Here is a 21,884-nt window from a genome sequence, read left to right on the forward strand (position 1 = left end):
GGAGAAAAGGTAGTTTTACAGTGCTTTGAAGTCACGAATACGGTCCATGTCTCCATTGGTTTGTTTTAATACAATTTTCTCCAAAAAGGTCCTGTATTTTTCTGGTCAGGTTTACTGGTTTGGGTTCCCCAGAAAGCAGCCTCTGAGCCAAGGGCTCAAGCATCAACAGTTTATTGGAAGGTACAAGAAACACAGAGAGGAGTGATAGAAAGGAGAAAAGCAGCCAATAGATGGTGTGTTAACAAACCAGCTTCCCCACAGGTGACTCGAGCCCCGTCCTGCAGGAAAAATCTGGATCACCGTGCATAGACATGCCTCAGAATTACCCCAGCCAATGGAAGGGGGCCCTTCACTCAGTGATTAAGGACTGCCTTTAGGGAGAATATTCCCAAACATTTTCTCAGCCCTACCACAAAGAGGCAGGAGCTGGAATTAAAAAGAAATTGTGACGGTAGCCCAAATGATATGAACACAGTGTCTGGGAGCTTGTAGGAAAGATCCTCTCTCTCTAGGTGGGAAAATCAGGGCAATGTGTGGAAACCAGTTCAGTCGGGATAAGAGCTTTCTGTCTAATCGAGCTGCCGTCTGAGGATATGGAGACCACCACACTGGCAGTTTTCAAGCAGAGACCGGACAGTATGCCAAGGATGTGATTCCATCATTGACAAGAAGCTCAGACTGGGGCCACGATTCTCAACCTTTTTCTGCAGAGATCCCCATGGTGATGCTATTAATCTGAGCTACTCATGCTAGTACAATGCCCAGCTCTTTCTTTTTCAGCCAAGGAGGCTAACAGAACTCAATTAAGTTATCAGCCGTAACTTCAGATCCACTATCGTCTACGTTCTTTATGAAATAAATCATTTGCAATTTTTATTACTTGGTTGTTTGTCCCCAACTGTGTGCAGCACAGACCCCAAGTCCTGGCAACACATCAGATGTCCTGGCCCCCTGGTTGGGAACTTCATGGCCAGATGGCCCCTGAGGGCACATCCGATGTCACCAGCTCCAGTGCGCAGACAGACACAGGGGGTGGGGGAGCTATGTATGGGACCTGGCTCCCCAGTCCTGAGGGCTCCCCTTCCTCTCTTGGCAAATTGCTTGATGTGTTTGGCAGTGTAATATTCTTCCATTAATTATTTGAGCCTGAACAATCCTACAGGGGATCTCGGCTGGATCCTCTGTATAGAATCGCTGCCAGAACATGGCTTCCAAGTGCTGATTTTAATTTGGGAAACCGGGGCTGACTGATGGGTCCAGGAAGGGAACCGAACAATTTCCTGTAAGGAGTGGCAGTGAACTCCCAGAGCTCTCAAAATTACTGGCTGCTTCTCTTTCCTCCTAACTCCACTAGTAAGCGCCTGTGTGTGTTGGGAGAGTGGGGAGTAATCAATTAGAGGGCAGGCTGATGGGGAGAGCTGCCCCCCCCCACCTCCACCCACAGACCGGGGCATGGGAGTGGCGAGCCTCAGCCAGCCCTCTTAGACACACTTGTGGTTCCTGATCAAATGCAATCTACTGCTTCTAAAAAAAATGTCCATATCCCAACTGTTTTTTTTGCATATAAAGAACTCTCCGGAGAAGAGGTGGGATAGATGATGGGGGGGGGGGGTGTCAGAGCAGATATTACCTTATTCCCCAAGGTCTCTGCAGATAAACTTCTTTTCTTCACTTTGGGACAGACATGGTGTGGTTGATTCAATTCAATAAACATACATAGAGCCTCTACTATGCAGAAGCAGCCATTGTCTAAGACACTAGGATGAACTATCCTCAAAGACACGACAGTTTAAAGAGAGAAACAGGCAAGTAAAATATAATATATAAGTGCTAGTTCGGTGTGATGTGTGAATATAGCGATCTTTCCTTCCTTCCTTCCTTCCTATAATATTTATGTAGCGTCTATCTTATCCACTTGCCAAGAACACAGTGCCATACATAACAAATAAAGTCTTTGCTCTCATGCTAGGGGGGAAGACAGACAACTAACAAACAAAAACATCTATAAAACAACTTGTTATGAACACAAGTAAATTGGTTAGAGGGTAACTGGGGGTGTTATTTTATATAGGGTGACCAGGGACAACCCCTCTGAGCAGATGACTTTTAAGCAGGGCCCCAAGTAATGTGAGGGAATAATGGAAAATAAGGGGAAAGAGAGTTTTAAGCCTAGAAAAGAGTAAGAGCAAAGGAACAAATGCAGAATCTTTCAAGATAAGGGGCTAAGTGGAAGATCCAAAGGAAGTTCAAGGTCAGGGCAGGAGAGAATGGAGAAAAGTCAAGGAAGGCTGGACTCTGAAGGAAGCATCAGAGGGCGAGGCCCGGCAGGGGCTGGGAATGGAGCTGGTTTGGAAAAAGTCCACCTGCAGGGAAAAGCCATTCAATTCAGGGCACTGCGAGGGTTCTTCCTGGGAGCTTGTGCTTCAGACCAAAGCCTGGTAGGATGGTTTGTGAGGCAGAATGTTCAAGAAGAGAGAGAGCTCGTGGCTGGAAACCAGGGGGCTCATTTGCTGGGACGTTCCCTTCCTGTTCAACCATTGGCTGTTCCATCTGTAAACACAAGATGCACACACTGGCTCCCCTCTGTGCCAAATTTGTTGAAAGTCACGGAGTCCTTGCCAGGAACAGAGAGGATTCTGGGTTGTCAGGAGGCACGGTTGCATCCGGTTCCCTACTTCCTGCCCCTATGGGTGGTTGTCAGGAGCTGAGGGCCTGCTTGTGAGTGAGAGTGTTCTCACCCTCCCCTGGCCTCCCATCTCCGTAAGCCAGAAGACTCAGACCTCTCTGACACCTAGCAGGGCTTCTGAAAGCCATTCCCCTGTTTCCAGTTGGGCCACCCTGACTGCGACCCCCTCCCCAGCAACACACCTGTGATGATCATAGTATCGGCCAGGTCAACTTCCAGGGTGACCAGAGGCTGGCACTCCTTCCTTCTCCTCGAGGAAACCACCTCCATGCAACAAGGCACATGTGATGCAGGAACACAAACTTAGCCTTCGTGAAGCAGAAGAGACCACGGGAATGTCACCCTGATCGTGAGAATCCAGCAGGAAAAGGGGAGAGGGGAAGCCCCAGCAATGGAGCTCACTGCTGTTCTTTACAGAAGAAAAACTTGCAAAATACATTTCCGAAAGGTGACATGTGAAACCTAAACTCTACGATTTCAAAAGCAGGAACAGAGTATCCGGGGCGGTGCCAAGAGAGTCTCTGGACCCAATTCCATGAAGCACAGAAGGTGGGACACGGGCCGGTGTCACAGAGACAAGCCACGTATGTGAGAAACGGTCCATCTCAGTGACAGTGGCGAGGAGAGACGCTTTGCCCTATGAATTACCACATAAATGCCTGCCTTCCCCAGCTGCATTGAGGCAAAGCCCACACCACTCACGCACAAAGCCCTGAGTCCTAAGGAAAAATTCTGGTGACCGGAAATGCGGTCCAGCCAGCCCCACACACATACCAACAGCTGGTTCAGGGAAAAACTCCCACCTTCCAAAGCCAGTATTTGAAAAGGAACCAGCACAGGGTCCATACAAAAATGCAAGAGAAAGGGAAGAAAGAAAGAGAAAAAACAAAAAGATGAAGAAGAATCAACAGGGAAAATGTTTTCACTGAGCCAAATAAATCGTGACTAAGTATTTCCCATGATTTTTTAAAAAGAAAGTAATGAGGCAATTATCTCAGTGAACCCAAGGCAATGAACAAAGATATGAAAGAAATGACTACCTATTATCTAAAGAAATAGAAGACTGATGTATTATATAGAGAATTAATAGATACTGTCGAAAGAAACAGGGGATTAGGCATATTATATAAAGTTATGGTTAGAATGGTAACTACCAGAAAAATACAGACTTTCTAAGTTACACAAAGTGGGGGATAGGGTGCAGAGAGAAGGGATAGGGTACATAATCTGCAGAGAGAAAGTTTCATAAAGAAAAAAATTAGAAAGCAGAATGTAAAAATAACATTAGAACTAAGACCAAACATATAGTCATATAAATCCATAGCAATGAGCTAAATGTATTTATTAGAAAAAACTTCAGGGGCACCTGGGTGGCTCAGTTGGTTGAGCATCTGACTTCGGCTCAGGTCACGATCTCACAGTTCGTGAGTTCGAGCCCCGCGTTGGGCTCTGTGCTGACAGCTCAGAGCCTGGAGGCTGCTTCGGATTCTGTGTGTGTGTGTGTGTGTGTGTGTGTGTGTGTGTGTGTGAGACTGCCCCTCCCCCACTCATGTGCGTGGGCATGTGTGTGTGTGCACTCTTTCTCTCTCTCAAAATTAAATAAATAAAAACTTCTAAAAAAAATAAAAAAATAAAAGCCACACTTAGAACAAAAGAATCTAGGGGCACCTGGGTGGCTCAGCTGGTTAAGCGTCTGACTTCAGCTCAGGTCATGATCCCTCAGTTTGTGAGTTTGAGCCCCACATCGGGCTGTGTGCTGACAGCTCAGAGCCTGGAGCCTGCTTCAGATTCTGTGTCACTCTCTCTCTGCCCCTCTGCTGCTTGTGCTTTCTCTCTCCCTCTCTCTCAAAAATATAAATAAACATTAAAAATTAAAAAATTAAAAATGTATGTATTTCCAACTCCATATCCTCAACATAGAGAAAATATCTTCACTCAAAATGCATCCAAAGTAAAAAGTACAAAATTCATTCTCTGGTCATACTATACTAAAACCAGAAATGAATAATAAAACCAAACTAAAAAAAAATCTCACCCCTGGAAAAATAAATGTTTAAGTCTTTTTAAAACAACTCTTAAGGGGTGCCTGGGTGGCTCAGTCAGTTAAGTCTCTGACTTGGGCTCGGGTCACGATCTCACGGTTTGTGAGTTCAAGCCCTGAGTCAGGCTTTGTGCTGACCGCTCAGGGTCTGCTACGTATCCTCTGCTTCCCTCTCTCTCTGCCCCTATCCCGCTTGTGCTCTGTCTCTCAAAAATAAAATAAACATTAAAAAAAATAACTCTTCAGTAAAAAAAGAAATTCAAATAAATATGACAGAATATCTAGAACATGAAAATTAAGGCGATATATATATAAGTCCTAGTGGATACAGCTAAAGCAATATCAACAGGGAAACTTATTTCATTCAATAGTATTAGTAATCAAAGTGATAGAAAATAAATCAAGTAAACATTCAATTCTAGAAGCTATAAAAATAATAAAACAACCTTTAGGAAAGCAGAAGGGAGGATTTAATAGCTGAGAGCAGAAATAAATATATTAATTTAAAAAGGAAAATGTTAGAATAAATCTGAAAGCTGGCTTTAGAAGCATAAATAAGTAAGTAAGTAATCTAATTAATAAAAAAAAAAAGAAAGCAAAAGTCTAGCAAATAAGGCATATGGAGTGGAGGAGGGGGGAACTATGTGTATAAAGGAAATTAAACCAGTACTTTACTCAATTCTATGTAAATACGTTTGAAAATTTCAAGGGAATGAACAATTGCATAAGTCATGTAATAATCTGAATTGATTCTATAAAAGATAGGAAATTTAAACAGACTAATTACGAACGAGCAAATAGAAAAGGCTAGTAAACTTTCTCTTCATAAAACTACTGGGCCAGAAATTTTTATAAGGTGAGTTTTTAAGCCTATTTTTAAAAGAAGAAAAAGAAAAAGAGTGATTCCTTAAAATTTCTAGAAAGAAAGAAAGAAAGAAAGAAAGAAAGAAAGAAAGAAAGAAGAAAGAGAGAAAGAAAGAAGAAGGGAGGAAGGGAGGAAGGGAGGAAGGGAGGAAGGGAGGAAGGGAGGAAGGGAGGAAGGGAGGAAGGAAGGAAGGAAGGAAGGAAGGAAGGAAGGAAGGAAGGAAGGAAGGAGGAAGGAATTCTACCAGGGGCACCTGGATGGCTCAGTCTGTTAAGTGTCGGACTTTAGCTAAGTGTCTGACCTTGGCTCAGGTCATGATCTCACAGTTTGTGAATTTGAGCCACACATCAGGCTCTGTGTTGACAGCTCAGAGCCTGGAGCCTGCTTCCGATTCTGTGTCTCCCTCTCTCTCTGTTTCTATCTATCTCTGTTTCTGTCTCTCTGTCTCCCTGTGTCTCTCTCCCCCACTTGCCCTCTCTCACTCTCTCTCATAACAAACAACGAACCAACCAATAAAACAAGAATACATGAATACTCCCTCAATGCAATAAAATACATCTTTCTGAACCTGAGTTTAACGTGGAAACATCAGAAGCATATCCATTAATGGTAGGAATGCAGAAAAGATGCGCACTATCTCCAGTGATAACTCCGTTCGAAAAATCTCACCAATGCAATTAGACTTAGAAAGAAACAGATTTGTAGACATTGGAAAGGAGAAGGCAAAATTTTCACTATTGTCAAATGGGAGGTCCAAACATAAAGTTTCATAAAGAAAAAAATTAGAAAGCAGAATGTAAAAACATTAGAACTAAGACCAAACATATAGTCATATAAATCCATAGTAATGAGCTAAATGTATTTATTAGAAAAAACTTCAGGGGTGCCTGGGTGGCTCAGTTGGTTGAGTGTCTGACTTCGGCTCAGGTCACGATGTCACAGTTCATGAGTTCGAGCCCCACGTCGGGCTCTGTGCTGACAGCTCAGAGGAAGGAGGCTGCTTCGGATTGTGTGTGTGTGTGTGTGTGTGTGTGTGTGTGTGTGTGTGTGTGTGTTTAGACATTGGAAAGGAGAAGGCAAAATTTTCACTATTGTCATATGGGAAGGTCCAACCATCTAATGGGGAATAAAAACACCAAATAAACCATCATGAGCAGTAAGAGAACTCACTAAGCTGGCGTGTACAAAACTCACATACAGAGCTTTCACAGAAGCAAACAACAATCTGAAGGTTGAAGAGAAGATAAGACTCCATTTACAACAGCAAAAAATACACATATGGAAAAAGATGAAATACCAAGTAATGAAAATTAATGATAGATGTGCAAGACTGGTGTGAAGAAAACTAAAAAACACAAAAGAAGGCTTGAACGAATGACGAGGCATGCTATGGTCTTGGCAACATTCAAGATTATAAAAATGTAAATTCTCTTCAATCTATGAATTAAAATTGATGTAAAAAGTACTGTCCAGCTGTTTTGAAGTTCATGCGGGAAAATGAACAAAAAACCCAGGATACTATGAAAAAAAAAATAGCAATGAGATGGCACTAATCTTTATATTCAAATACATTATAAAGCTACACAAATGAAAGCATTGTGATATGGTATATGAATATTCTGACAGATCGTTGGAATAGTATAGAAAGACCAGAAATAAACCCAAATCAGTTGGGGAATTAATACATTATGAAGGAGGCGTCTCAAGTCAGAAAAGATAAATGTTTTTTTTTTTTTAATGATGCTGGGAAAATACGATAGAAACCGTCCCAAAGACATTCAATTGTATTCATACAATACCTACATAAGAAGAAATTCCAAATGAGTAACAGTTTTATTTTTTTAATGTTTATTTATTTTTGAGAGAGTGAGTGAGCAGGGAGAGGGGCAAAGAAAGAAAGAGGGGACAAAGGATCTGAAGCGGGCTCTGTGCTGAGAGCAGAAAGCCCCATGCAGGGTTCAAACTCATGAACCATGAGATTACCCGAGCCAAAGTAAAGGCTTGGGCTCAAACTGACTGAGCTCTCCCAGCGCTTCCAAATGAGTAACAGTTTTAAGTGCAAAACTGAGGGGCACCTGGGTGGTTCAGTTGGTTTGGGCATCTGACTCTTGATTTTGGCTCAGGTCGTGATCTTGAGGTGGTTGAATCGAGCCCCATGTCCAGCTCCCCGCTGGGCGTGCAGCTTGCTTCAGATTCTCTTTTTCTCCCTCTGCCCCTCCCCTACTTGCACTCCACTCTCTCTCTCAAAAATAATTAAATAAAAAATAAATGCAAAACGGATACCTTAGTGATGCCAGAAGAAAACATGATAGAACTTCTTTATCGTGTCAGAGTGTGAATGAACTAAAAATGACGCAGATATCAAAAGCCATGTAAGAAAAACTAAAAAACTCATTAACGTAAATGTTTGTAGAGACCGGCATAGCAAAAACCTCCACACGTGAGATAAAAAGACAAAGTAAGAATTGAAAAAATATTCGCGAGTCATACTACAACTCCTTTAGGAAATAAAGGTCCACAAATCAATGAGAAAAAAAAAAAAACCCTAAGAACACAATAGGAAAATGAACAGAATTATTTGGAACAGTTTGCTGAAAGGGAAATGTTAATGGGTTTTAGGCATAGGGGAAAAAAAGTGCTTAACTGCACAGCAGTAAGAGAACTGAAAAATAAAACTATGCAGAAGTACCATTTGCTGCCCATCACATTGGCAAATACCAAAATGCTAGCTATCGCTGAATTACTCTCTTAGACCTTACCCCAGTTTACAGTCTCTCCAATGACGCGTTTCCGAACATGTTCACCAGACTCACACAGTGTTGGTAGAAGTGTGAAGTAGTGTAACTTCTGTGGAGCTTAGCAATAGCTAACAAAATTAAAAACACACGAACTCTTTTGACCCAGAAATTCTACTTCCAGAAATTTGTCTTAGCTATACTCCAGCATGAGTGAAATAATGCTTGTAACATTACAAACACTGTAACAGTAAAAGCCTGCACATTAGGAAAAGACTAAAGAAAGTGCCTTTACACTAATGAAAAATTATAGCCAAAAAGTGGGGGTAGAAGTGAAATATAGCGTTAGAAAGTATTATCTCCACTTGTATAATAATAAGACAGAGAGTACAGGTGTTTTCTTGGACATACATAAACTGTCTTAAAAGAATGCCTGAGAAACCAGTAACATTTGTCACTGCCAGAGAAAACCTACCTACTTAGAGGACAGTGGTAAAAAGAAACAGACTTTTCTTTATGCACATAATTTTAAATGTTCTGAATTTTGAACCACTCGAAGGCTGTACCTATTCCATAAACAGACCAAAACTGTTAGTAATTCTTCCACTTGGATTTATTGAGTGCTTTCTATGTTCAGTGCCCTTTGAAGATGCTGCAAGCCTGATTCCCATATTACCCTTACAATAACCTTATAAAGTATCCTTCTTTCCAGAGATGAGGAGACCAAGGCATAGAAAGTTTAGATAGCTTACCTAACATCACAGAGCTCGAAAGCACCCAGCACCTGAGCCAGGATAGAACCCTAGTATTTCTACTAGAGAAACTCAGAAGCCCCAGCTGTTTGCCACTGAGGTACACATTCTGTCTGGACCACATTTATTTGTGCAATGCCTACAAAGTGGATGGTGTATTAATACAGATCAACCTTGTCCTTTCCAAGAAGTCCCTCCTATCCGGGCACCCAAACTCCAAAGCAATTCCTCTGGTCGGTGCTATACTTTCTGCGCCCCCTGTAGACAGGTGCATGAATGGGGCTGGGGCAGCACGAGACAGTATTATCCTTATCTCTTCCTCTTTCGCCCTCCTATTCCCCCTGCACCAAATCTCACATTTGTGACTTCCTAAGCGCCTCTCCCGTGTCTCCCCCTGGTCCTCATTCCAACTGCCTTGGATCCTTTCAGGCTGCCATCAAATCATCACTATGTTTTGGCACAGTCTCCTTATTCAGTGGGTAGCGGCCAGAATGATGTTTTCCCCGTTGTATTATTTTCTACACAAGTAAACATGTTTTATCACCAAAAATTTTAAATGCATTTATGCACAAAGAAGATGTCTTTCTAACGCTCTCCCTTGGTCTCAAAGGATTAGGGCATGACAGACGAGCCTTCAGGTTCTAGGTTTTCTTTGCTCATCTCTTCCTTCTAGACGTGTGGAACAAGGAACTACCTCTCATTTTCGGGTGGTGTCAAAACATTTCTTCTCTCTGGGCCTTGCCACACTCTATCTCCTGTGTTTGGAATCCCTAAACTGCAAATCCACCCAGTCAACTGCCATTATTGCCCCAAAACTCAGCTCCAGTTTTCCTTCCCCAGGGAAGCCTTCTTTGCCCCCCAAGTCTGACTCAAATTTCTCTCCTCTTTGACCCTGGAGGATCCAAGGCAACACTCAGCCCAGGTACAGGTCACACACACGATAGCATGATCTGCCTGTCTGTCTGTAGCCAGTGATCCGTGGGCTCCTTGAGAGCAGGGCTGGTGTCTTGGCCATCTTGGTATGTTTGCTCACGGTCTGCACAGTGCCTGGTACTGGCTGGAGTGACTTACTACTTATTGAATAACTGACTGAAATATGTTAAAGCTACATGTACCTCCCAGGACGGCTCTTATTTTCTAGACTTTGCCTCCTCAACTCCCCACTGCGCCACAACTCCTGAGGGTTACCCCCTGGTACGGTCCCCTCCCACAGTGATGCCGGACTTGGTCATGTGACTTGCTTCGGCCAGTGGGACTTTAGCAAGCATGATGCAACCAGAAGCTGGATTAGTGCTTGTACACCGGGGCTTGTCCTCTGGGAACGCACCCTCTTGGAAGCTGCCTGCCATGTTGTAGAGAGGCTTAAACTACTGAAAGATGGGAGACCACGTGGAGCATCTTGGATGCTCCAGCGCTATCGGGCCCCCAGGTGAACGTGGCCTCGTGAATGATCTCAGCTGCATCTTGTAAAATAAAAACCTCCCAGCTGGGCCCAATCAACACACAGAACTACTAGATATAAGGCGTCACTGTTCATTTCGGCTATTTGTTCTGATAGTTTTGGGGTGATTTTTTGAGCAGCAACAGACAACTGAAACAGGCCAATGGAAACCACCATGCTCATGACTTCTACCATGGCAATACAGCCTCCCCGGTGCCCTGGCTGGTCACTGCAGCTGCCCCATGTGCCAAGGTCATTTGCTGGAACCATTCATCATCTGGGTCATTTGCAGGCTGCCAGAACCCAAGTGAGAAACTTGCAGCCCCCAAATCAAAGCACAGCCATAGAACAGAAACATGGGGAAGAGCCCCAGCTGTGTCTGAGTGTGAGGGGTGTTTGTCAGGGAGAAGCACGAAAGATCAGGCCGTGCTTGACGTGGCCTTCCTCTGGAACCTCCTCACAAGGACACTTGGCCGTGAAAATGCATTAACTACAGCCCTCCAGGGCTTTTGATGTGAGAAAAAACAAAGTCGTGTTCTGTACCGCCCACTCCATGCAGAGACCCAAGGGGGGTATCCTGGGCTCTGGCCCCTGCTCCCTTTGTCCAGCATCCCTGTGGGCCAGGATTTCAGCTTATGGGCAGAAGGAGATGAGCCACCAACCCAGAAAGGAAACAGCAGATCCGGGAGCTCTGAAAAGCAGGGGGCCCTAAATGAAGGGATGTCTCCTGTGGGTTTATACACAGTATCCTCTCCTCCAAGACGAAGCTAGATTCCCTTTTGATGCGTTGTGGTTCTTACCTCAATTGTAATTAAATTGTTTGTAGTGACTCTCCCCCAGTAGAAAGCTCCTCGAGAGCAGAGATTGTACCTGCCCTACTCCACGTGGTAACTACTTTGCCCAGCCCACAGCATGGCACACAGTGGGTACTCAGTAAGTAGCTTGGGCTGAATGAATGAACACATTATGCATATGCATATAGGGCTTCTTAACCCTGATGCCGATGATGATCCAGTCTCCCACCTCTGTGCTTCCGTGCAGGCGGTTTCTGGGCTGGAACTCCCTTCTCTCCTCATCCATCTGGACTCTTTGCTAGCTCTGGAGACATGAGCTAGTTCCAAGCCTCTCTGATCCTCAATTTGCTCCTTCGTATATGGGGACTAGCACCCTCCCTTGCGGAGAGAGTACAGGCTGAGATCAGAGGATGCTTAAACATGCCTGGCACACACTCAGGGCTCGTGGGTTTTTTTGTGCTCATCCTATAACTGGGGCTGTGGCTTCTTGCTCCTCAAGGAGGGCTCCCTGGATCAGCGGTATCCTGTCATCTGAGTGCTTATTGGAAATGCAAAATCTCAGGGGTGCTACTTGGCTCTGACTTCTGGCCAAGATGCCTGTGACCATTTCTCTGTGCCATGTTCTCTGCCCCGGGTGCTGAGAAGCCAGAAGTTATCTTGAGAGTCACCCTTATCATGAGAGCCCATAGGGGAGCAGGGCTATGTTTCTCAGACTTGAATGTGCATACATATTTCCCGGGGATCTTGTTAAAGTGCAGATCCCTTTTTTTTTTTTTTTTAATTTGAGAGAGGAGAGAGCGTGTGAGTGGGGGAGAGGGACACAGGGAGAGAGACGGAATGAGAGAGTGATTCTTTTTTTTTTTTTTAATGTTATTTATTTTTGAGAGAGACAGAGAGAGAGAGAGAGAAAGAGAGAGAGAGAGAGAGAGAGAGAGAGAGAGAGAGAGAGAGACAGAGCATGAGTAGAGGAGGGGAGAGAGAAAGGGAGACACAGAATCCCGAGCAGGCTCCAGGCTCCTAGGTGTCAGCACACAGCCCGGCATGGGGCTCAAACCCAGAAACTATGAGATCATGACCTGAGCTGAAGTCAGACACTTAACCGACTGAGCCACCCAGATGCCCCAGGGAGAGAGAGAATCTTACTCATACTCAGCACAGACGCTGGAACCTGATGGGGGGCTCCGTCCCACGACCCTGGGATCATGACCTAAGCTGAAATCCAGAGTCTGACTTTCAACCCCTAAAATGCAGATTCTAACTCAGTATGTCTGCTGAGGGAGGAGGACTGAGATCTTGAATTTCTAACAAGCACTCAGATGACAGGATGCTGAGGATACAGAGAGCACTCTTTGAGGAGCAAGAGGCTATGACACCAATTACAAGATGAGTACCAAAAGGACCATGGAGCAGCCAGGGTGGGTGGTCACTGGAAGTGCCGGTGGACATTGGGGGTGGCCGTGGTTGAGGCTGCTCTAGTGAACCCATCCCCCCTGGCTAGTGGGTAGTGGAACCGAACACTAGTGGCTCTAGGGCGCCTCTCTAGAGGCCAAAGAGCTGAACTGCAGAGAAGGCCTGGAGCATTTCATTTCTTGGTGGTGGTGGTGAGAACCAGCCAGGAAGCCTTGGGAGTTTGCACATTTTCCCAGCTACAAGCCTCTGAGCCTCTTCTCCCTGCCCCAGCACTACAGGGCAGTGGAGAAGAGCACTAATTGCAGAAGGAGGCCAAACGACAAACGTTATTCTGATGAACTGGAAGTCCTCCCCAAGCACTACTCCCTAGTTTGGGTATATATTCATTTTTTAAATTCAAGTAAAATATCATATATATATATATATATATATATATATATATATGTATATGTATATATAATATGTATATCATATATATCATATATAAAATATACATATCATATAAAATATCATATATATCATATATAAAATATATATATCATATATGACTTATTATTTTTTAAATTCAAGTACTGTTAACTTAGAGTTTTATATTAGTTTCGGGTAGAATCAGGTTTTATCCTGGATCTTTGTGCCAAAAGCCCTTCCTCCTTACGCCAGTAACAAAGGTCGCCTACAGCAGCTCCTTAACATAGAATCACTCTGGCGCCCTCTGGAGGTCACTCCTCCATCCTGCCCCCTCTCCGAGGTCAGCTCCTCTCAACACCGTTGCTCTCTCCTTCTCTTGCGTGTAAGGTCTGACACCCTGAGAAGACTCTAAAGTGACGCCGAGCTGAGTATTACAAAAATCCCCCCAAGAATGGAAATACGTGGAAGGCCTCTCAGCCCACTCCCACAGCATAAAGACAAAAGGAGGAGGTGACAGCCCCCTCCACCCCCACCCCACCCCCTCGTTGGCCCCAGCTGTCTGTCTGTGTCAAATGTTCTCAGCAGAGGTTGGGGGCTTCAGCTCCCCACACAAAGAGAGTTCAGAGCTGTCAGTCCCTTTCCCACGATACACTAGGTGCTGAGGAGCAGGTGATAATTGTAGCTCTGTCACCCTTGTCACCTCTGAGCAGGCTGGTTTTTTTTTTTTTTTTTTCTTTTTTTCTTTTTCTAAAAACAAATGTTGTACTGCCTGGAAATCAAAGTTGGAGTTTCTGCAGGCCACTGCTCTTTCCACTGAAACCCAGATAGGGAAATGAGTCCTGGGAGATTTTTGGTTTGACCTCCCGGCAGGCCAGCCAGGAGCACTTCCCTGGGGAGGAGCCCCCTCCCAAAGCCCAGTGCGACCTGGCGTGTCAGATCTCCACCTCCCTCTCTCTCTGTCTCTGAAAGAAAACTACCTTCACCTCTTGATCTCCGTCCTGTGCTTTGTAGAAACCGCACAAGAACTCTCCCTCCACCTTCCTCCCTGCTGAGACCCTTCTCATCTCTGAGGGACTCTCATGCTCTGACCCAACATTTTCGAGGCCACCTCTCCTCTCCCATTTAGGTGCTCCCTGCTCTTCTGATGCTTGATGTAGAAGGATTCCACTCTTCAGCCCCACCCTGCCCTCAGGGCACACTATGGGATACCTATGAATGTCTGTGTTAAACACTAGCAGCGAGACTAAAATATCCCAGAAGCATGCACTCAGATTTTCACACTCAGATTCACACACATAGATGAAAACAGAAACAGTTCCCCATGAGAACAGATGCCGTTGTTCATAATAATAGTATCCCAAGTTAATTATGTTACCACGTGCCACGCACTGCGTTAAGCGTTTACCTACATTATTCCCTTTAGTCCCCGGATGCCCTATGAGAGGCCCATATGCCCATATCACCACCTGTATCACCAACCTCTTTACAGGTGAGAAAAAATACAGCGTAAAGATGATAGGAGTCTATCCAAATCTCGGAGCTAATGAAATGTTGAGAAAACACTGGAATCCACGTGTTTGTCTCTAAAAACAAATGGTCTTAACCACTCCTCTATATTGTCTACCTCATACAAAGTCTCCTAATGCTGCGTCACGTAAAATTGCACACACACGGCAGTCTAATTCTTCTCAGAGCCGTACAGTTTCGTATTAGATAAACACACGCAGGTGGAGATCCAAGTTAAGTCCCTCGCAAGCTGTCACAGAGACAAATCCAAATTCCTAACAAAAATAAAACCCACAGAAATATTTCCCAGTCTAAATTGCCTAATCAATCTTATTGACAACTACTTTTCATTGCAGGACCTATCACTGAGGGAAAAAGCAGCGACATTCAATACATTCGTGGCTTGCCTCAGCAATGTAACCTCTCGGAAAGCAGAGGTTGGGGACAGAACACAACATCTATTTGGAACCTAATTCTGCTCCAACGAGGGTGAATTGCTTGGTGAAAGAACAAGGGAAAAAAACTCCTGAGGAATAGCAGCCAGGTCATCTCACAGGTCACGCTATTCGAGGGGGAGAAGCTGGGCATGGTCTCACGTGTACCTCGGACATTACGAAGGCAGATTACAAAAACCTCTGCAGGAAAGAGGCTGGTCCCGTGACTTTATGTGGGAAGACAGCTCTGGAGAGATGACTTTCAAAACTGAAATTCCGACAATCCAATTGCAAATGATTCCGATGTGGGAGAAACGTGGTTGCACGGGATGACTACAAAGCAGTGACACAAACCTTTAAGTATCATGTTAGCAAGGCTGAGGCCGGAATGAGCCAAGGACGGTGACATAAAGCACCTTCCTGAGGAGAGTCAGAGCAATGAGAACAGAAGGGCCAGATCCACCTCTCAAGGGCTGGGTGTACGACCATGGGTGATTTCCCTAACCTCTCCAAACCTCAGTTTCCCCATCCATAAGATGGGACTAGTAGTTCTTACACTGCAGGTGTGTTGTGAGGATTACATGGAATGACGCATTCAAAGCAAACAAACAAACAAACAAAACCTAGAACTTTCTCAAAAAGTATCTGCTGTCTGGTCCCTCCTATCCTCCTAGCACTAGTGGTTTAACATGAACAAAAGCAGCCCTCTTAAGCTCCTGCAATGCCTCCATCTTCCTATCGTGGACCAAAATCTTCAGATTAGGACATCTAGGGGTACCCGGTGGCTCAGTCAGTTGAGCGTCCGACTTTGGCTCAAGTCGTGATCTCTCGGTTCGTGAGTTCGAGCCCCGCGCCAGGCTCTGTGCTGACAGCTCAGACCCTGGAGCCTGCTTCGGATTCTGTGTCTCCCTCTCTACCTGCTCCTCCCCTGCTCACGCTCTGTCTCTCTCACTCTCAAAAATAAATAAACATTAAAAAAAAAGAACATCTAGAATGAACATCAATAAGGAGAATTTACCAATCCGCACAGCATGCAGATTGTTGAAATGAAGTTATACCTCTCGACCCGGAAGAATTATATTCGATGGGTGGAGGATGACACGCAGAGTGCTCTCGTGCTGTTGGGAACCCTCTATAAGAGTCCCCTAGTATAAGGAAAGGGACAAAAGGCATGCCTGTTACATAGCAAGCCCTCAATTAAAATTTGTTGAATGTTGTTGTAAGGGGCAAGAAACAAGCAAATGCCTTAATCTTCCTAAAGGGACAGAAGGTGTGCCTGAGTCCAACCCAGGATAAATTCCAGATCTGTTTATTGAACAGGGAGCTTTCAAGCCTTCGGGAAGAGCTGCCATGGTCTCCAGCATGGGTCCATCAAGAACCCGCTGCACCTGACATCTCTTGTTTCCTTTTCTGATAGAGTTGTTAGATGAAGAGCAGAAAAGAGCAGTATCTCTGGTTTCATGATTCCAGGTGGAGAAGTGGGATGTGATAACAATGCCGTCAGGGGCTTAGTAACTGACGGGACCACCATGTGCAGAGACAGCAGATTAACTGCCTTGGTACCAACCTGGAGATGGGGCTTAGTAACTGATGGGACAACCGTGTATAGAGACAGCAGATTAGCTGAGTCAGTACCAACCTGGAAGCCTCAGGCAGGGCTCTTCTGGATCAATTCCAGTCAACCTTTTTCTCACTGTCCTGGGAGAGCACAGATGGATGGCGGGTCAGCTGTGAAGGAAACACAGAGGGCCAATCTTTGTATTGCTAAGGATCCAGCTCCATCACACCAGCTGAATCGTGGTCACAAAACCACTATTGTTTCCACAAAATCTTTCCTTTCTTCACTCTCCAGAGTTCACCTGAGCTCTCCCCCTCGCTTCTCCCCTCACTCATTCCCTGAATCCCTCCACTTGCCAAATTCACCAGTTTTAACTCCTAAATAATTCTCAGACTTTTCCTCTATGTTCAATCCCACTATTCCTGCCCAAATGTAAGCCCTTATCAGCCAAGGGTTTGGAATCCGGTCGGAGAGATCCAAATTCAAATCCCAGTCTATGTGATCTTGGGCAAATTCTTTCATGGTTTGAAATTTTGGCTTCCTTGTAGGCAACATGAGGGGATAATACTAATACCCACCTCAAGGGTTGTTGCAAGATATCTGAGATGATACTTGCAGAGTGCTAAACATTCAGTAAACACCAGTTAGTATTACTGGGCAGTTGGGATGACCTCCTAGCTGGTCTATCCACCAGCAGGCCCACCTTCCTGCATCACCTGCCTCTTATCAGAAGGGTGGTCAAATCCAGAACCTATCAATGATTCTGCCCAGAGTAAACACCTTTACACGCACGTGCGCACACACATGCACAGGCACAGATGTGCATGTCACACACACACACACACACACACACACACACACACACACACACACACTCAGCATTGCCCCAGGACACTGTCCTAGCCTGGTACATACAGCCTTCCTGACTTCTCCAACCTGCAGCTATAACCGTCCCCTGGTTCCCTTGCACAGGTGGTTGTTTCTTGCCTTGAAGCTTTTGAGAGATCATTTCCCTCTCCTTGGAATACTTTTGTCTCTTGTCTGTTCAGCAACCTTCAACTCATCCATGAAAATGCAGACAGGTGTCTGCCCTCTGGGAAGACCTCTAGGTCCTCTCTCGGTGCCCGACACTTTTCATGCCTATTACAGACATCTTGGAACCTCCACACCCTCCCCTGCAAAATGATGCTTAAAATACCAACCCCAGGGGGCGACTTCATGAGAAGTGAGTGAGATAAAATACTCAGCACATCCAGGAGAGTGGACTGCAAGGAGAATGCTGATGGGGCTCAAACCTTTCACCTGCATGTGGTGGGGAAGTGGGGTGCGCACTGTCTAAGGGGAGAGAGCGGGCAATTAGAATGTGAGCCCTGATCATGATAAATAACCAAGGAAGTGAGTAAGTCTGTCATTCTCTCAGGGACCCTTCTTCGGGCAATGCATGTGGGCACTGTTTGGCCAAGAGCTATACCAATAGGCACACATTGTTTCTTCCAAAGGAGGAAGTCTCTTTCTTTCTTTCTTTCTTTTCTTTCTTTTCTTTCTTTCTTTCTTTCTTTCTTTCTTTCTTTCTTTCTTTCTTTCTTTCTTTCTTTCTTTCTTTCTTTCTTTCTTTCTTTCTTTCTTTCTTTCTTTCTTTCTTTCTTTCTTTCACGCTTATTTATTATTGAGAGAGAGACAGAGGGTGAGCAGGGGAGGGGCAGAGAGAGAAGGAAACACAGAATCTGAAGCAGGCTCCAGGCTCTGAGCTGTCAGCACAGAACCCGACGCAGGGCTCCAACTCACAAACCACGAGATCCTGACCTGAGCCAAAGTTGGACACTTAACCGACTGAGCCACCCAGGCGCCCCAGGAAGTCTCTTTCTTGATCTCATGGATGCCCCGCATTTTGGAAGGACAAAGATGAACACACCTCCCCTATCCCCAGCTCACAGAGGGAAGAAGGGAGTAGGGTGTGGGGGTTAGATGCCTCCCATGGTGCCCAGCCCATCAAACTACAGCACCTGCTTTAACCGAGGTTTAACCCGCTTGCTTATACTCTGCTTCCCGAGGATGCTGGCAGCCAAGTGGACCGGCCAGAGAAGTGTGCTCACTGTTCGTGATGGCAGGGGGGCACTAGAGAGCCTGGGTCAATCCCAGCAGACAAGCTGGCCTCTCTCGCACATGCCCTTAGGGTATTCCATAGCTGTCTGTGCACCAGAGACAAGACCAAAGACCTCCACTTTCTCAGGAGCTTTGAAAACCATGTAAGGAATGGACTTCTTTCATTCAGGGCCATGAGACTGGTGCCACTGGGCCAGGCACTAGCTTAGACTTTTAGGGAAAGAAGTCAGACTTCATCCAAATGAAAAGAAGGAAAAGTGATCCATATCAACCCAACGAGCAGACATGCTGTAGACAGGGAGAACAGAGGCACTGGAGTGACAGACTCCTCCACAATAAGCAATGGAGATGTCTGCTGTTCAGGGCAGGACAGCGGGGAGCCCAGGGCTTGTTTCTGTGAAGCTGCTATGCCCATAGCAAAAGCCTGGGTCGACCCGAGAGGCCAGGACAGCCGCAGATGTACACATGGCAGCCCAGGGCCAGGAAGCACATCCTTATCCAGAAAGGGGGCTGGGCAGCTGGTTCTGACAGAGCCTGGCAGTCCCTGTGGATCTTGCAGTGAGCAGGGCCTGGTAGCCTAACACCCCATCCAAGCAGGATCAACCAGGATTGGTGTCAGTCAAGACACATATCTGATTAACTCACCAACTTTTGAAATAGGTAGAGTTTTTCATCTTTGCTTCATAATCTCTCTCTCCAAACATATCAACCATGTAGGCCACGCCGAGGATAAAATGTTTCTCCCTCTGGGAGATCAGCGCACCCTTAGAGGCCAAGTGAGGTCACAAAAGCCCAGCCACAGAGATTGGTTCAGTCAGTACTTCCCCGGGCACCCACTGTTTGCCAAGCCCTGTTCCACACAGGAAGGGGAAACCATCAGCAAAGCAGAAAGGGCCCCTTCTCTCTTGGGGCCAACGTCAGGAGGAAGGCAACAAACCATATGTGCTAAATGAATATTATAAAGTGGATTCAGAGTAATAAGAGTGTCCAAGGGTGGCCGTGGGCACTTCTCTAAGGAGGGAAAGAGGTACCTTGGAACTGCGTGAGCAGAAGCAGCTGGTCTTGCAAAGCCCTAGGGAGAAGGAACAGCAAACACAAAAGTCCTAAAATAGGCCCAAGCTTGGCGAGCTGGAAAAGCAGTCAGAAGGAGAGTGTGGTGGCTCCTGATAAACAAGGGGGGCAGGGCCAGGAGGTGAGGTGAGGGCAAAGAGGCAGACAGGCTGGCAAGGTGAGCCCCAGAGGGACCTTGCCTCTTTGCCGTGGGCCAGTGCCCAGCTGAGTTCTTGGCTCAGAATGTGTGCTTGATAAACACTTGCTGAATGAACAAACACATAGGAGCAGGCCCAGGTTAGTGACGAACGGAGCAAGGCAGAGGGACGCGAATGCCGGTGGCTTTTCCATAGCGGACCTCCTCTGATCCACATGGGCCAGGTCCACGTGGGCTCCCCACGTGGTTCTCCTGGCAGGGAGCCATCACTAAAGTAGACAGGAACAGACCAGAATGAAGGTCTTTGAGTTGGGAGACCCTAGAGCTGACTTCAGTCCCTCTTTGCAGAAAAGATGTGCCTCTGGGATGCCGAGGCCAAACTGTATATGGAAACGTGGGAAGTTTCCATTTAAGCCACCAACCAGACCTTCTTCCCCTTAAAGAGGCATTTGGCGCCCCGGGGGCTCCCGAGCCCTGTCTTTGTCTGGAACTCCCGATGAGTTTACCCCCAAGGACCCAGGCTTCTGGACTGCTGATACTAGGGCTAGCTGGTTCTGCAGTGCAGAGGATTTTGCTTTTTATTTATTTAATTTATTCATTTATTTTTAATTTTTTTTTAATGTTTATTTTTGAGACAGAGAGAGACACAGCATGAGCAGGGAAGGGACAGAGAGAGAGGGAGACACAGAATGTGAAGCAGGCTCCAGGCTCTGAGCTGTCAGCACAGAGCCTGACGCGGGGCTCGAACTCACGAACTGTGAGATCATGACCTGAGCCGAAGTCGGACGCTTAACCGACTGAGCCACCCAGGCGCCCCGGATTTTGCTTTTTAAAGCTAGACTTTTTAAGCTTCCTTTCCATTTGTCTGGTGCCAGACTGAACTGGAGAGTTCAACTGGGATTGATAAACACGGCCTGGCCTGCTAGGTGCCAGGCACTGGACTGGCCGGGGATTTGAGGCCGAATGAGGAGCAGTCTAGACCAGAAGACAGCCACATGAACAGAACACAAAAGCCCTGTCAACACTGTCAAACTGATCAATAAACGTCTGGGGCTTTTCTCCTACAGAGCAGCAGAGGGGACACGAGTGAGCATTTCACTCCTCCTCTCCCAGCCTTGCTTCTTGACCTTTCGTGATGTTTTCTTCCATGGCCAGAACACACAGACACTGCAGTCTGGAATTCTGGAAGCTTGTGGTTCCCAACAGGAGGATGGACTGGTGCAGCATGATGCATGTTAAAACAGGACACGCCAAATCTCTGGTGCCTGTAAGACTACGGGCCACGAGGAGGTCAGTCTGTTCAAGCCAAATGCTTTTGGGACCAACCCAGCATCCATTAGGATGCTTTTGGAAGAAGGGGAATGGCCCATTTCCCCCAGAGACTTAATGCATCGGGGTGGGAGAGTACAATTTGCTCAGCTTGTCTTCAACCACGGCGGAGCCCCTCGTGCAGCTTCAACAGACTCTTGCAAACTGAAGGAGACCCACCCAGCTTTTGGGAGCTTCGTTCACCTCTGAGGGGCTTCAATCACCTATTCCTGCCTCTCATGGCCCCTTACAGTCCATGGTCTCAGAATAGCACCATCCCCAACCAAACCTCACAAACCTGCCCCCACCCCGCACCCCATCACATGGAAGCCTCCTGGAGAATCGTCCAGCCTCCCCCTCCCGGGATAACCATGGCAGTGAGCACCCAGGGCTCCCCCTTGAAACTCTCTCCTCCCTCCCCTTTCTAGGTCCCATAGTCAGTGAACCCATCTGGAACTCTGCTTCCTGCACTTGAACTGAAGATTTCCTGATTTAAAAGTCACACATTGGGGCGCCTGGGTGGCGCAGTCGGTTAAGCGTCCGACTTCAGCCAGGTCACGATCTCGCGGTCCGTGAGTTCGAGCCCCGCGTCAGGCTCTGGGCTGATGGCTCAGAGCCTGAAGACTGTTTCCGATT

At 46.2% G+C, this 21,884-nt stretch overlaps 1 long non-coding RNA gene across 1 annotated transcript in view; it reads right to left on the reverse strand.

The window, feature by feature from the left end:
- The window catches only part of LOC109491796, a 27,043-nt gene extending 7,495 nt beyond the window's left edge, over positions 1 to 19,548 (reverse strand). The window contains exons 1-2 of the long non-coding RNA XR_002736068.2: positions 19,379 to 19,548; positions 16,712 to 16,800 (exon numbers count right to left, since the gene is read on the reverse strand). This is a non-coding gene — a long non-coding RNA (uncharacterized LOC109491796). The remainder of the gene's footprint in view (positions 1 to 16,711; positions 16,801 to 19,378) is intronic.
- Between the last annotated feature and the right edge of the window lie 2,336 nt (positions 19,549 to 21,884).

This window comes from Felis catus, chromosome D1 (assembly GCF_018350175.1).
Source record: "Felis catus isolate Fca126 chromosome D1, F.catus_Fca126_mat1.0, whole genome shotgun sequence".
Taxonomy (NCBI): Eukaryota; Metazoa; Chordata; class Mammalia; order Carnivora; family Felidae; genus Felis; species Felis catus.